At 48.9% G+C, this 13,653-nt stretch overlaps 1 protein-coding gene across 1 annotated transcript in view; it reads right to left on the reverse strand.

The window, feature by feature from the left end:
* The window catches only part of LGR6 (leucine rich repeat containing G protein-coupled receptor 6), a 172,217-nt gene that overhangs the window by 107,244 nt on the left and 51,320 nt on the right, over window positions 1-13,653 (reverse strand). The gene's annotated exons all lie outside the window — the stretch shown is intronic.

The following is a 13,653-nucleotide window of genomic DNA, read 5'->3' on the forward strand; positions in this document are numbered from 1 at the left end:
GCACAGAATGAACCTCAGTGCCAGGCTCTGGGTCCCCTCTGTGCTCGGTGGGAGGGTGAGAAGCCTCTGCAAGCAGCATTTCAGTGTTAACATCTAATCACAGCCCAGGCTCTGCCTGCAGAGGGATGGATGGAGAGGAGTAGCCAGAGAGACCTGGCTCCTTCAGGGTGGTCTGCCTGAGCTCCTCCAAGTTCTGAAGCAAGTTAGGACATTTCCCAACAGCATCAGCAGTCTCACAAGCTCTGGAGAGGGAACAGGACGCCCCGTGACACTGGAAAGGACAGCATGTCCCTGGGCCCAGGAGCATCTCTCTGTCACCATGGCCATGCCAGCCCCCACAGGGAGATGTTCCAGTGTAGGGACACACATCTGCCTTTGAGGAGCCAGCAGCCCATGAGAGAAGGTGTCCATCCCACTGGACTGCCTTTCTCTACACTGCACAAACCAGAGAAGCACACAGCACTGAGGGGCACAGCTTGGCTCTGTGGGTGACAAACTGAGGTTGGGAGGTGAAGGAACCTGGCTGATTGTGCTTGTCTCACTCTGTCATCTCCAGCTAAGGGCTCATCTCCTCTGCCTGGCTTCCAGAGAGCCTCTGGAGGAGGCTGTGCTGGTACCCAGAGGGTCCAGGGTGGTGCTGAAGTCCTCTGCCCATTACAGTCACTGTGAGCTGCCTGAGCAGAGCTCTCCCCATCTGAGGGTGTGAGAGCAGCTCAGTCTGTCCCAGCTGATTCAATGCACAAGCTGGTATTGGGGAAAACAAGGATATTCCAGGCTGTTCTGGGTCAGTGCACAAGCTAGTATCTGGGGAAAACAAGGATATTTTCAGGTTGCACTTGGGGTCAGTGCACAAGCTGGTATTGGGGAAAACAAGGATATTCCAGGCTGTTCTTAGGGTCAATGCACAAGCTGGTACCTGGGGAAAACAAGGATATTCCAGGCTGTTCCTGGGGTCAATACACAAGGTGGTATCTGGGGAAAACAAGAATATTTCAGGCTGTTCTTGGGGTCAGAGCACAAGCTGGTATTTGGGGAAAACAGGGATGTTTCCAGGCTGTTCTTGGGGTCTGATAGCCCTCATGAGCAGCTGCACGTGAAGAAACCCACACTGCTCACCCCAGCCTAGACCAGGCTGTGTCCAGGTTAGCAAGAGAGCACTGACCATTAAAGCTGAGGTAAGATGAGGCAGAATTAAAAGCTGGGGTGGTTAAACCCGATGGGAATAGATGGGGCATATCCCCTGGTGAGCATAGCACCTGGGCAGTGTCTGTGGGTGCTGAGAGCCCTGTGGGAGGCACAGGGGCTGCTCTTTGTCACTGGACACAGCTCAGCTCCTCCTGGCACTGAACAGCACAGCCTGATGGGTGTGATGGTAAAATGAGCAGAAACAACAACCAAATAAAGGCAATTTATTTACTCTTTCCTTCTGTGAACCTCACAGACTTGTGAGCCTGAGGAAGGCCCTGCCCTGCCCTGCCTTGGCATTGGAGAGGCTCATGCCAAGCACAAGGACAGAAGCACAAAGGAGAAAATCCCCTCAGGAGAGCCCAGCAATGCAAGAGGGACCTCTCTGAGCTGTTCCACCTGCTCAGAGCACCTGAGGTCCCCCAGGTCTCATAGCAAATGATCTGCAGCATCTCAGCTGGCTTTGGGCTCTGGGGAGGAAATTGCTTCACTGAAAAATGTACTGAGATCCTTTGTATTCCTCAGTAAAAAATGCTGGAGTTTTGCTGGTAAACAGCAGAACACCTGGGGGGCATAGGCTTCTACATTTTGACCACTTTCCCCAAAAAACCCAAACCACCATGTTCTAACCAGCTCTATTTGGCATTGGTGTCACTGCAGGTGACACACCAGGAAGCTTGGAAGCTGTCTTTGCATATTCTCTGGAGAGGTGTCCTGTGACAAAAGCACAAACTTTTGTGAGCCCTTTTGAAAAATACTCCTGAAGAAGTTTACTTTTTCCTTTATAACTTTCTCTTCTCCAAAGAAGTAGTAGAAAACTCACCAAAAACTCATGAGAATTCAAAATTCTGTTTTCAGAATGAGTGCTAAAAGAAAATTATTGCCTGCAGTGCTCTGTGTGTAATGCTGCATTCCATAATTTGGTGATCCTGGGACACAAGGGTTAAAATATTATTTTGTGCTGCTTCTATTTTTATTTTAAAACCCCTAAGGGCAGTTGCTACTTAGCACCCATTAAAACATCTTTTTTTCCTACATCAAAGTGTCTCCTGTTTGTGTTGTAATGAATCTGTCTGATGTTTTGACATGTTGTGGAACAATGTGAAAATAACGAAAAATAATGTAAAATGAAAGACTGTGAGAGAAAACACAGATCTGAAACATCCAAGATCTCCTCAAAACTCTGAGGTATATTCCTTAAGTTGCCTTCTGCTGGTAGTATAGAGAATACCCCTTGCCTGGCACTTTCCAAGCCTCCTGGAAGTGATTTCTGTGTGCCCAGGTGTGGTGGGGACAGCTGGACAGTGGCTGGGTCCAGGTGGCTGCAGGGATGTCCAGACCCATCAGTCTGGACCCATCAGGATGGGACTCATCAGTCCCAAACAGCAGCAGGGCTCTGAGTGGCTGAGGATATGGGAGAATATAAAATACTAATTTATCTTATTGTAATTATCTTATTATAATTTATATTATCTATAATTTATTAAATAATAAAATATCTTTTATTATCTTTTAGAATCCCAGATGGTTTGGGCAGGAAAGGACCTCCAAGCTCATCTCATTCCACCCCTGCCATAGCTGGGGCACCTTCACTCTCCCTGGTTTCTCCAAGCCCCATCCAACCTGGCCTTGGACACTTTCCTCCTGCCCTGATCCACAGTTAAAAGAGAAAATCCATACCTAAAAGGAACAAAATACACTGGTTTTTGAAAAAATCTTCCAAAAGGCAGAGGAGAGATGCCCTTATCCCATCACCCTGCAGCCTCACAGCTCCACAGAATGTGGTTTTCCTTTCCAAGCCCCCCTCCTGGCCACGGGCAGGTCTGAGACAAGGGAGTCTCTCCCACCATCTCTTTGGGCAGTGAAGAAGAGCCCAGCCTTTTTTTCAAGGTTGTTACATAGAAAATATTTTGAGTAAATTTATTTAAAAGTCGCTGCTGTTTTGGCTGTTTGAACACTCTGGTGGTTTGCAGGATTCAAGTGTATTACATCTCCACTGACAGCCCTGGAAAGGGCACCCCAAAAGGGCAGATCCTGGCAGTGCTTTGCCAGCTAATGAACAGCAAGGCAAAGGTTCCAGGGACTCAGTTTTGCCATGAACTCTGCACTGTGACACCTGCAGGGACCCCCAGAGCAGGGGACATCACACCCGGCCTGAGGTGCTGCAATCCCTGGCCTGGCCCTGGCGTGAGGACAGTGGGGAATGTGCAAGGACAAATGGTGTGAAGGAGGAGCAAATTCCTCCAAGGGCTGGAAATAAACTTCCCAAGCACAGCCCTGGACCTGGTGATTTTTCTAGCCACAAAAGTACGAGATGTTTCTCCACAGGCTGTCCATGCTTGTGTGAAAGCTGAGGCACAGGATTCTTGCCTGAAGTGTTGTGGGAGTAAATATTTGACTTATTACTCATTTAAAGATGTTGTTGACTTGTTGCTGTGTTTTCCCAAGCTTGTGATTTTCCTCTTAGTAAGGTTTCTTATGTTATGCACATCCCCAACACATGCAAGGGTGGAAATGCTTCCTGTCAGAGCAATCAGAGGAGCTGTTTATCTCCTCAAGTGTTTGGGGGTGGTTACTTCAGTCAGCCACATTCAGTTCATTTAAAAGGAACCCACAGTATTTGAACCTTGTTGGATTCGTTTTTTTCTGCAGCATCTAGCAGAATAAAGAGGGATCCATGGATAAATGGGTCAGGAGCTCTTCTGACCTTTCCCAGCTGTGTCAGTGACCTTGGCTTTCCAAGCTAGGGCTCTCTTCTGAGTGACTGAAGAAGGAAGAAGAACCCTTCCAGGGAAGCCAAATAAGTTCTGGATCACTCGTGTCTGTGCATGGCCCTTGCCATTTGCACTGCAGAAACCATTCCAAAGGTGAGCTCTGTACCAGAGCACACAGTACAGAAATGCACAAATTATTCAAATCAAAGTCCCTTAAACTCTAAAAGAAATCAGAAAGGTAGGAGAAGAAATGGGGTGCTGCAGCTTCACCCAGGCTCGCAGGACCTGCAGAGGAGCTGTCAGATTCTTGCCTTGGAGTTCATGATACCTCCCAGCACTGGTGCTCTGGGACAAGCCACCCCTCTCCTGTCCCAGAGCTCCCCTGTTCCTCCTTCCCCTGTCACTGCCATGTCTGTCCTCTCTACAAAATATCAAATAAAAGCAGGAATTCTTTTGCTGTCAAATCACCCTTCATGGCTGTGGTCTGGAATGTAGCCAGCAGAGTGAACTACTCTACTACTCCCAAAACTGAAACTCTGCTCTCGTATCACCCTGCTTACCCAAGAAGCCTTTTAATACCTCTTGCATTAGGTGTAGGATACACCTATGCTTTCAAATGGCACTGCACCAAAGCCATCATGGCTATAATTAGTGTGATTTAACTTTCCCCCCTTCCCCAACTCATTCTAAACATTTATCGTAAGCATTTCTAACTTGTACCTGCAGGAAAACTGAGACACAGTTCATGGAAACTGAGCTCATGTGATTCAGCCTCAGACCTTACAACTCCTTTGGCCCTCGAGGGCTTCCTTAAATTGTTTGCTTTGATGTCACCTTCTTTCATGAACAACCTTTGATTATTCACTGATTAGCTGATCTTCCTTTATCAGAAAAGGAGGTGACACACACACACGGTGCTGGGCTCACTGCTGGGACTGCCTGCCATGCTGTGAGATGGTGAGCACAGAGTTTTAGCTCAGGGGTCATAGGAGAAAAGAGATAAAAGGGTTTATCCTCGGCATCACTGCTGGGCAGGATGTGTGGGGTGCTCTGAGCCATGGGGTGTAGCAGACCCAGAGCCTGCAATGCCCCCATGGTGTTCAGCAGTCCAAGATAGGAAATGCCCAGTGATGGTGACTGGACATTAGAAGCCCCTTTTTTCTCCTCCAGACCCCTGCTTATCTCTCTGTAAGACTATAGGTCACTTTCCTTTAGCCCTTACTATTGGACAATTTCCAAAACCCCTGTACCCTATAAAAACCCCTACTATTGCTCAGTTTGGCAGAAAAGCTGTCCCTAAGAACCTTCACAGAAGATTCAATAAAGACACTCCTGTGGAACCTCACACAGCCTTCTCCTCTCTCCCTGTGTCTGCCCAAGGCACCCAGCAAGCTGAGAGCTGAAATCACAAATGAGCTGATAATCACTAGAGCTGATATCACCCATGCCCCTATGGTGTTCAGCAGCCTAAGTTAGGAAATGCCCAGTGATGATGACTGGACCTTAGAAGCCCTTCTTGCTCCTCCAGACCCTTTATTATCTCTCTGTAGGACTGTAGGTCACAATCCCCTCGACCCCTCCTATTGGACAATTTCTAAAACTCCTGTACCTTATAAAAACCCCTACTTTTGCCCAGGTAGAGGATTCAATAAAAACACTCCTGTGGAACCTCACACAGCCTTCTCCTCTCTCTCCCTGCCATAAGGCACTCAGCAAGTAAAGAGCTGAAATCCCAAATGAGCTGATAATCACTAGAGCTGATATCACCCAAGCTTGCTAAGGCGGCCTGTGGCTGGGAGCTGTTTGGGAACTGGGACAGGCTGTGCTGAGCAGGGCTGGGCTATCCAGGGCCCTGCAGCCCCCCAGGGATACCCCAAAACCCGTTGGGGGCTGCATTAATGGAACTGTGGATGTCCCTATGGGGAGCTGTGGATGTCCCTGTGCAGCCTCTCTGAAGGAGGCAGAGAAGGCACCTGCAGGGCTGGGTGGACCTGCAGGCTCTGGGCCAAAAGGACAGGAATTTATGCTGAGGGGGCTTCATGAAGGACACCCTGCAAGTTTTGCCTAAGCAGCATCCCCAGGATGCTCCTCTGGGGACAGCAGGATTGGTGCCCCTGTCACAAACCCAAGGCATCTAAAGCTGCCCACTTGTTCCAGGTTGCAATGCAAGATGTTTTCAATTACCATCTGTATAGCAGATTATCTTTTGTCAAGTGGGCAGTTTGCCTTATCTCTCTGAGTGATCACAATCACACCTCCCTAGGGAGGGACATCTGCTGATAACAGCTATTGAATGTCACTGCATGGCTGATAAGAACTACAGCATCCCATTGGGAGATGGGAGCCCAGAGGGAGGAGCCAAGCATTCCTACCCGGATATAATCTGGAGATTCTGGAACACCAGCACAGCTTCTGCACTGGATTGCCCAGAGGAACAGCAGCTGCCTCTTCTTCCCCTGCATCTTCAGAGGCAGAGACTGCACCTTTCTCCAGGATCCCTGCTCCAGCAGAACCAGCCCTGACACTGCAGGAGGGCTGAGCCACAATTCCAATGGGACTGCTGCCAACACCCTGACCCACAGGGTGTCAGGTTGGGTTCTGACTCTGTCAGTGTTGTTCTAGTGCACTGCATTGTTTATTTTATCCTTTTATTTTTTTCCTTCCCTAGTACAGAACTGTTATTTCCTGCTGCCATATTTTTGCCTGAGCGCCCCTTAATTTAAAATTTATAGCAATTCAGAGGGATGGGGAGGGTTTCCATTCTTCATTTCAGGGGAGGCTTCTGCCTTCATTAGCAGACTCCTGTCTTTCCAAACCAAGACACTCCTGATGTGTCTTCCCAGGCACAAAGCAAAGTGTTTCCTCAGAGATTGGCTGCAATTAATTAATGCAAGCACAATTAATGCAAGCAGAAGCTAACAGACCTAAAGCAACACAGGCTGAAGCCCCCCTAGAACAACACAACAAGACCAGGGTGCTCAGCCAGGAGGGTTTGAAGGGGAACCTGCAGGGGTAGGGCTTGGCTGAGGCCAAGCAGAGACACCTCAGAGCTAGATGTGCATCTGTCCATAGAAAATTGCACATCTGGCAGAGAGATTCTCCTACAGAAAGAGCAACTCCTGCCTGTGCCTGGGAGAAGACATTCCCCAACCACCTCTGTTACTCGAAAGGGGCAGAAGTTCTGGTCCTCATTTTCAGTCACCTGAGGTGCCCCACATAGGTCTCACTGTCACTCAGCAGAGCAGGAAGCCTCTGTCTTACTGCTCTTGCAGCTGCCTTCATGAATTTTGTTCTGCAAGGTCTCTGCAAGCTCAGGTTGCTGTTCCTGGACCTTCACAGAGCCCACAGTGGAGCACCCCATGGGCCTCTGCCTTCCCTGGTACCTCAGTGAAATCCAGGGTGTGTAGCTACAACTGGAAATGAGGGCAGCCATGGCCCCAGTCACTGGAGAAGACTTCCAGTATTTTGGGAAATGAAGCTCTTGCTTCCTGTTTGTAAGGAGGCAAAGTGACCCCAAAGGACAAATCTGACTGGGATCCTGGTTTGAGCCTACTAAAGCTGCTGAGAATCCCAGATGGTGACTGTCCTCTCAGCCCCTAAATTGCTCTGCTGGATGAATATGTTCATATTTTTCAAGATGTTCAGGATATTAATGTGCTCTCTCCCCTGTCCAGGCTCAACCCAGCTCCTCTCACTTTTGGTGCTGAAGCTGTGGCTTCCTGGACCATGAAAATCTCTTTCCTCACAGTCAGGCAGGTGAGCAGAAATTTTTGTGATTGTGAGGAGAAGCTAATGACCTGCTATCCTTTTGATTAATTAGTTGCACAATTACAGCATTAAGGCCTCCCAGTCCAGCAGTCTGATTTCATGGGGAACTGAACAAACCAGACCAAAATTCCCATCCTTATCCTGGAAAGGCCCAGCACTAGCCCTGTTCTTGTAAGGAATGAAGCACCCTGAAATCCCTGGGTGCTGAGCACTGTCTGTGCCTCTCTCCTGGCCACTCTCATTAGCATCCAGTAAAAATGCACAGTTACACCACCAGAAAAGAAGCCCAAAGGCAATAAATGATGGTTTCAGAAATACTTCACATTATACTAGAGTGATTCATAAAGGTTCTCACTATCTCTTTTCCTCTTTATCTTGAAATCTCCAAGGTCACCACAAATGCCTGAATTGCCTGGGGTAAAGCTGGGGCTGATGGTAAAATGGTACCTGGAGCCATAGAACCAGCTGAAATTCTTCCTAACAGCCTGCAGGTTCAAAACTACACTAAAGGTAGTCTCCAAAAGAGAAGGAGAAAGGGAAGATAAAGAGATCAAAGCACTCAGAGCTCATTTACATCACACCATATCTGGAGGCACCAGCACTGCTTCAATCCCGTATCACTGCAATGGGCAAGAGCTGAACGTGTTTCTACTCCCACCTCTCCACGTCTGAAAATAGATCAGTCCTCTCAGATCATCCCCCACGTGTAGGCCCTGGCCCAGATCTCCACAACATTTCAATAATGAACTCTCAGCCAAGGCCAGTTTGCCAGGGTGGGATTAAAGCCATTCCTGCACCAGAAGCTGGGTCTGTGCAGTGGGAGCAGTGACCCTGGGCAGGTAAAGCTCTGCCACCCTGGCTGCTCCTCCTGCTCCTCTCCCTGTGCCCTGTGCCAGGCTGTGCCCTGTGCCAGGCTGTGCCCTGTGCGTGGCTGTGCCCTGTGCCAGGCTGTGCCCCGTGCCTGCCCAGGCTGTGCCCTGTGCCTGGCTGTGCCCTGTGCCTGTCCAGGCTGTGCCCTGTGCCAGGCTGTGCCCTCCAGCAGGGCAGCAGGAAGGGGCTGAGCAGGGCACTGGTGCCTTTCTGCCCCTGGGAATGGCTGGTGAGGGAAACAGAAGAAATCACTTCTAGAAACCTCTGCCAGGTCAGGGCTGCCATCGCAGCCCAGGGGCTGCCAGGGGGAGTCAGGGGAGGCAGGAGGATGTGGGGTGAAGCCCAGGGCAGGTGGAAGCTTAGGGCACTTGGCTGCAGCCAGGTGGAGGAGAGGGGGATGAGAACAGCAGCCCCTGTGCCAGGAGCAGGAATGAGACTTGGATCAGAGCATAAGGGCACTCTTCCTAAATAGCAAAATTGTAAATTTTGCACAGTGTGTCATAGAATCACAGAATCATAAAATATCATGAGCTGGAAGGGCCCACAAAGATGAAGTCAAGTCCTGCACAGGACAACCCCAAGGATCTCCCCATGTGCCTGAGAATTGTCCAAACACTCCTTGAACCCATGGAGGTTTTCTCCTTGGTTCTGTCTCCTGTCTGTAGCTGTCCTGGCTCCCAAGGAACAATCCCAGGGGAGAAAATCCCAGCCCTGGAGCTGTGAGGAGGCAGGGAGCAGATGGCTTCTCTGGCTGGGTGCAGCTCTGGGGAGCACGAGAGGCACTGACACCCCCTGGCCTGTGTGAGTCCTGTGGTGGCTTCTGTGCCATCACACAGAGCTGGGCATGGGGAATCTCCCACTGCTGGGGAAGATGAGACAGGAAAGTCTTATAAATATGATTGTCTGGCTAAAGATTGTGAGAATATTGAAACTATAAGTGACATTGAAATGAAAGCAAGCTTTGAGATACCTCAGTTACTGAACAACTGGAAAACAATGGTGTGGCCAGCTGAAGGTAATCCCCTTTTGATGGAACAACACCCTCTGCTTGCAGACAGGCCCAAGGGTCAGAGCAGACCCTGCAGCTTGGCAGAAGGGCCCAAAGAGGAGTTTTTAGCGTTTAAAATGTAACACAGTGTGGTAATGTAATGATTCTTATAGGCTGTATGTAAATGCTATAGGTTTTGTATCTTGTACTAGATGGGTTAGTGAGAATCAGAATATTCAGCACAGAAGAAGATTTATTGTATTGTAATGGGAACCTCGCTCTCTTACCCTTTTACTCTCTTACTCTTTTACTCTCTTACCCTTTCATCCTCTCTGCCCGTCTCTTCTCTCAGCCCTGCTCCAGCTGTGGCTGGCAGCTCCCAGCAGGGCCCTGCACCCAGGCCCTTTGCAATAACCCACAAGTTCCCACCCTGGCTGCAGAGATCTCTCATGTCCATCCATCCCCACCATCCTACCCCCGATGCTCCTACACTCCACACCAAACAGGGGAGGCTGACACAGCCCCTGCCATTCCCTCTTTCACCTCCAGACAGAGCAGCCAGGGCAGCAGTCTGCTTTGAGTTGGATGTTGGGCAAGAAGCACAATTTTTCTTTTCTGTTGCCATTCTGCAAGTTCATGTTTTTGGTGATTGCCATGAAAGAGAGGTCCAGAAGGAATTGGTTTGGGTTGATCAAAATAATAAAATCCATGTTGGTTTTTTCCCCCCCTTCAGTGTTGACATTAAAAAAATCATCCCAGAAAGGGCATTCTAAACCAGAAGTAATTTGAAAAGAAAAATGCTTTCTGTCCAGAAAATGTCAAAGCAGGGCTTCCCAAACTCTTTAAAACTCTTTTTACATGTCAGCCTAACTTAATAGGGTTCAGAGTTGGTAAGTGGATGAGCTGGGTCAATCTTAACATTTTCATTCTAAAAGAACCTCTAAACTAAAAGGAAATATTGGGGCCTGAATGAGAGCAAGGAACAATTTTTTAAAGCAAAAAAAATGAGATTGCAAGTATATGTCCTTTCTTCCCACCATGTCCTTTGGAGCAGCCACAGCCCAGCAACATCCTGACTTCTGGCAACTAAATGGTCTCCACTATGAAAAGTGGAGACTCTTGAAAGAGAATGAAAAGAACCTCATTCTTTTGTTGAAGGAAGAAATTCATTCAAGAAAAGCATGAATAAAAAAGAATGAAAGTGAAAATATGAAAGGAACCTCACATCCCCTTGTGTCCAGATTGGGGGCCTGTTCCCTGTCCTCCTCCAGGTCTCTGCTGCATTTCAGATCCCCCCTTGCCAGACTTTTTGAGCACAAAATACCTTCTGTGGGAGGAATTATTGTCTTAACCTGGAACGGCTACCAGGGAAGGTGAACCCAGCAGCATCTTCCTCTTTGCTGCCCAGCCAAAGCCTTTTGAACAAGACAAGGAGCAGCAAACAGCAAATCAACACAACTGGTGCATCTCTAACATTCCCCATGCAAGGATCCTTGAAACCAAACAGGTGTTGGAAATGTGTGCCCTCCCAAATACTGCAGAGATTAACCCACTTCTGGAACCAGGACAGCAGCTCAAGATCAGCCAGGGATGGTTTAAGCCACAGGGCTGTTCTGGGCAGGCAGAAGCTCCCTGGCAGAGGCTCCTGCACGGACTGGAGCTGTTCTGGCACCACAGCACCTCAGAAAGCAGCTTATCCACTACAGCCTGCCCTGCCTGCTCTGGGTCCTGCCCACAGCTCCCAGACCTCTCTGGGCAGCTTGCCCCCATGCTCAGAATAAAGGGATTTATTTACAGCCCTCTTGGTGCCACCTGCACAATGGTCCAACCACTATCGGAGCCACATGGTGGGAACAGCAATAAATTCCTGTGGAAATGGTCGTGGGAGAGAACTGATGCACCTAGAGAGCAAGGCTTGTTAAAGGGTACCAAACAGCAGACACTGATGTACGGAAACCCAGAGCACCAAGAATATTTCTCTGTTTGCTCTGACCCCCAGGGGAGCACTGACTTTGACCCTCACCCATGGAGAAAGTTTCCCAGATTTCAAGATAGACTGGAATTCACAAAAGGGTGAAATAAATTATAGAGAGTAGTGTAGGTGTATCACTTGGTGAGAATTTGAGGTTTTGGGATTTTTAGTTTGTTGTGGATGGAAGCAAGATGGAGGGCACAGGGTGTCATCCTGGGTTTCTTCTTCATCCTTCTTCTTCCTTCTGCCTCATGGGTTTGGGTGGCATTTTGTAATTGGGCAGAAAATTCTGCACTGAGGGCTCTGTGGGATCAGTTATTGGGTTAAAAGGGAAAATAAGCTAGGTGTCAGTTCTTAATTGGACAGTTTAGTTTTAAAAGACCTTGTAACAAGAGATTGTTGGCCATTTTGTGCCTTCTAATGAAAAGCTGCCGAGCTCACAGTAGTGAGACTGTTTTACCGATAAGAAATAACAAACATCTGAGTCTGAACATGAACTATCATCTCAAGTGCCTTTAGTCCAGAGCCAGAGAAACCCATAACTGGTACCCCCACACTGAAGCAGACAGGAACAGGAGATGGGACAGGGTGTAAGGATATGGGCCAATGCACACATGCAGGACTCCTCTGCTTGCAGGAGATGAGTGAGGAGGGTGTGACAGAGGCAGGATGCTGGCTGGATGCAGTAGGAGGATGTGCTTTTTATGTACAAATTGCTGGTAAAGAATTGTATAGAGTCTCTCTATACAGACACAAGACAAAGATACAAGACAAAATAACACAGAATAAATCTCTCTGTGGCTATTCAGTGCTACATCTGGTTCAAAGGTGCCTAAATCACTGATTGCCAGTACCAGCCAGTGTGTCCAGGCAGGCTGAGGGCAGCACAGCAGCAGAGGTTATTGAAAGTTGTCTTCTTGTGGCTCCCAGAGGCTCTGGGTGGATTTCCATGAGCAAACACCTGAGAGTGACAGGCTGGCTGTGCTGGAGACCTGGTGTGACCCAGTACTTCCTGGGTGTGTACCTGGCTGGGACTGGCTGCAGACCACCTGGGTACCTGTGCCCAGGTCAGAGAACCTGCTGAGAGCTCTGGGTCTCCTTTGGGGAGCAGGCTGAGGGCAGGAAGGTGTGGGTTGCACACAGACAAGCTTCCAGCTGCACATGGGGTTCCTGCAGCCACTGTCACCCACAGCCTCCCTGTGATTGCACCAGCTCTGCACAGAGCAGATCTGGCCCCACATATTCTGGAGAAGTATCAGTTGGAAGCCTAAGGAAAGGCAGAACTTGGGTTAGGGAGTTCCACCTGTACTGGGAGCTGGAAGCCCTTGTGCACTCCTTCTGTGTGCCCACCATTAATTTGTGCAAGAGCTCCTTGCACATCTGGCACAGAGCAGCCACATCTGTCCTGTTTCTCTTCACTGCTCACATCCCCCCTCTGTGAGGGTGTTCACAGGGGTCCCAGAATGAGCAAAGAGATGAGGATCTGACTACATGTTTCAGAAGGCTTGATTTATTATTTTATGATATATATTACATTAAAACTATACTAAAAGAATAGGAGAAAGGATTTCATCAGAAGGCTGGCTAAGAATAGAATAGAAAAGAATGATAACAAAGGTTTGTGGCTCAGGCTCTCTGTCCAAGCCAGCTGACTGTGATTGGCCATTAATTAGAAACAACCACATGAGACCAATCACAGATGCACCTGTTGCATTCCACAGCAGCAGATAACCATTGTTTACATTTTGTTCCTGAGGCCTCCCAGCTTCTCAGGAGGAAAAATCCTAAGGAAAGGATTTTCCATAAAAGATGTTTGTGACACCTCTCTGCTGCCAGCCCTGAACCCCAGGGCTGTCCCATCCCTGCAGCTGATCCTTCTTGTCCCCAGCCCTGCCCCAGTGACCTTAGAGAACTGCTGGCCAAGGCTGTGGCTGCAGGGCAGGAGCTCCACAGCCTGGAACTGCCAGAAGTGCAGGTCAGCACTCTGAGAGTGCTCACTTCCATCACACGGAGGAGTCTGGCAGCACACAGCTCCTCCTGTCATTCTCTGGCTGGCAGGAAATCAGAGGAAGGCTCTGACAGGTGTCAGTTACTGTGGGGAAAGGCTACAGCAGTGAGGGAAAAGCTGCTGAGATGGAGAAGAACTGGGAGAAGGT

Source organism: Ammospiza caudacuta, chromosome 24 (genome assembly GCF_027887145.1).
Source record: "Ammospiza caudacuta isolate bAmmCau1 chromosome 24, bAmmCau1.pri, whole genome shotgun sequence".
NCBI lineage: Eukaryota > Metazoa > Chordata > Aves > Passeriformes > Passerellidae > Ammospiza > Ammospiza caudacuta.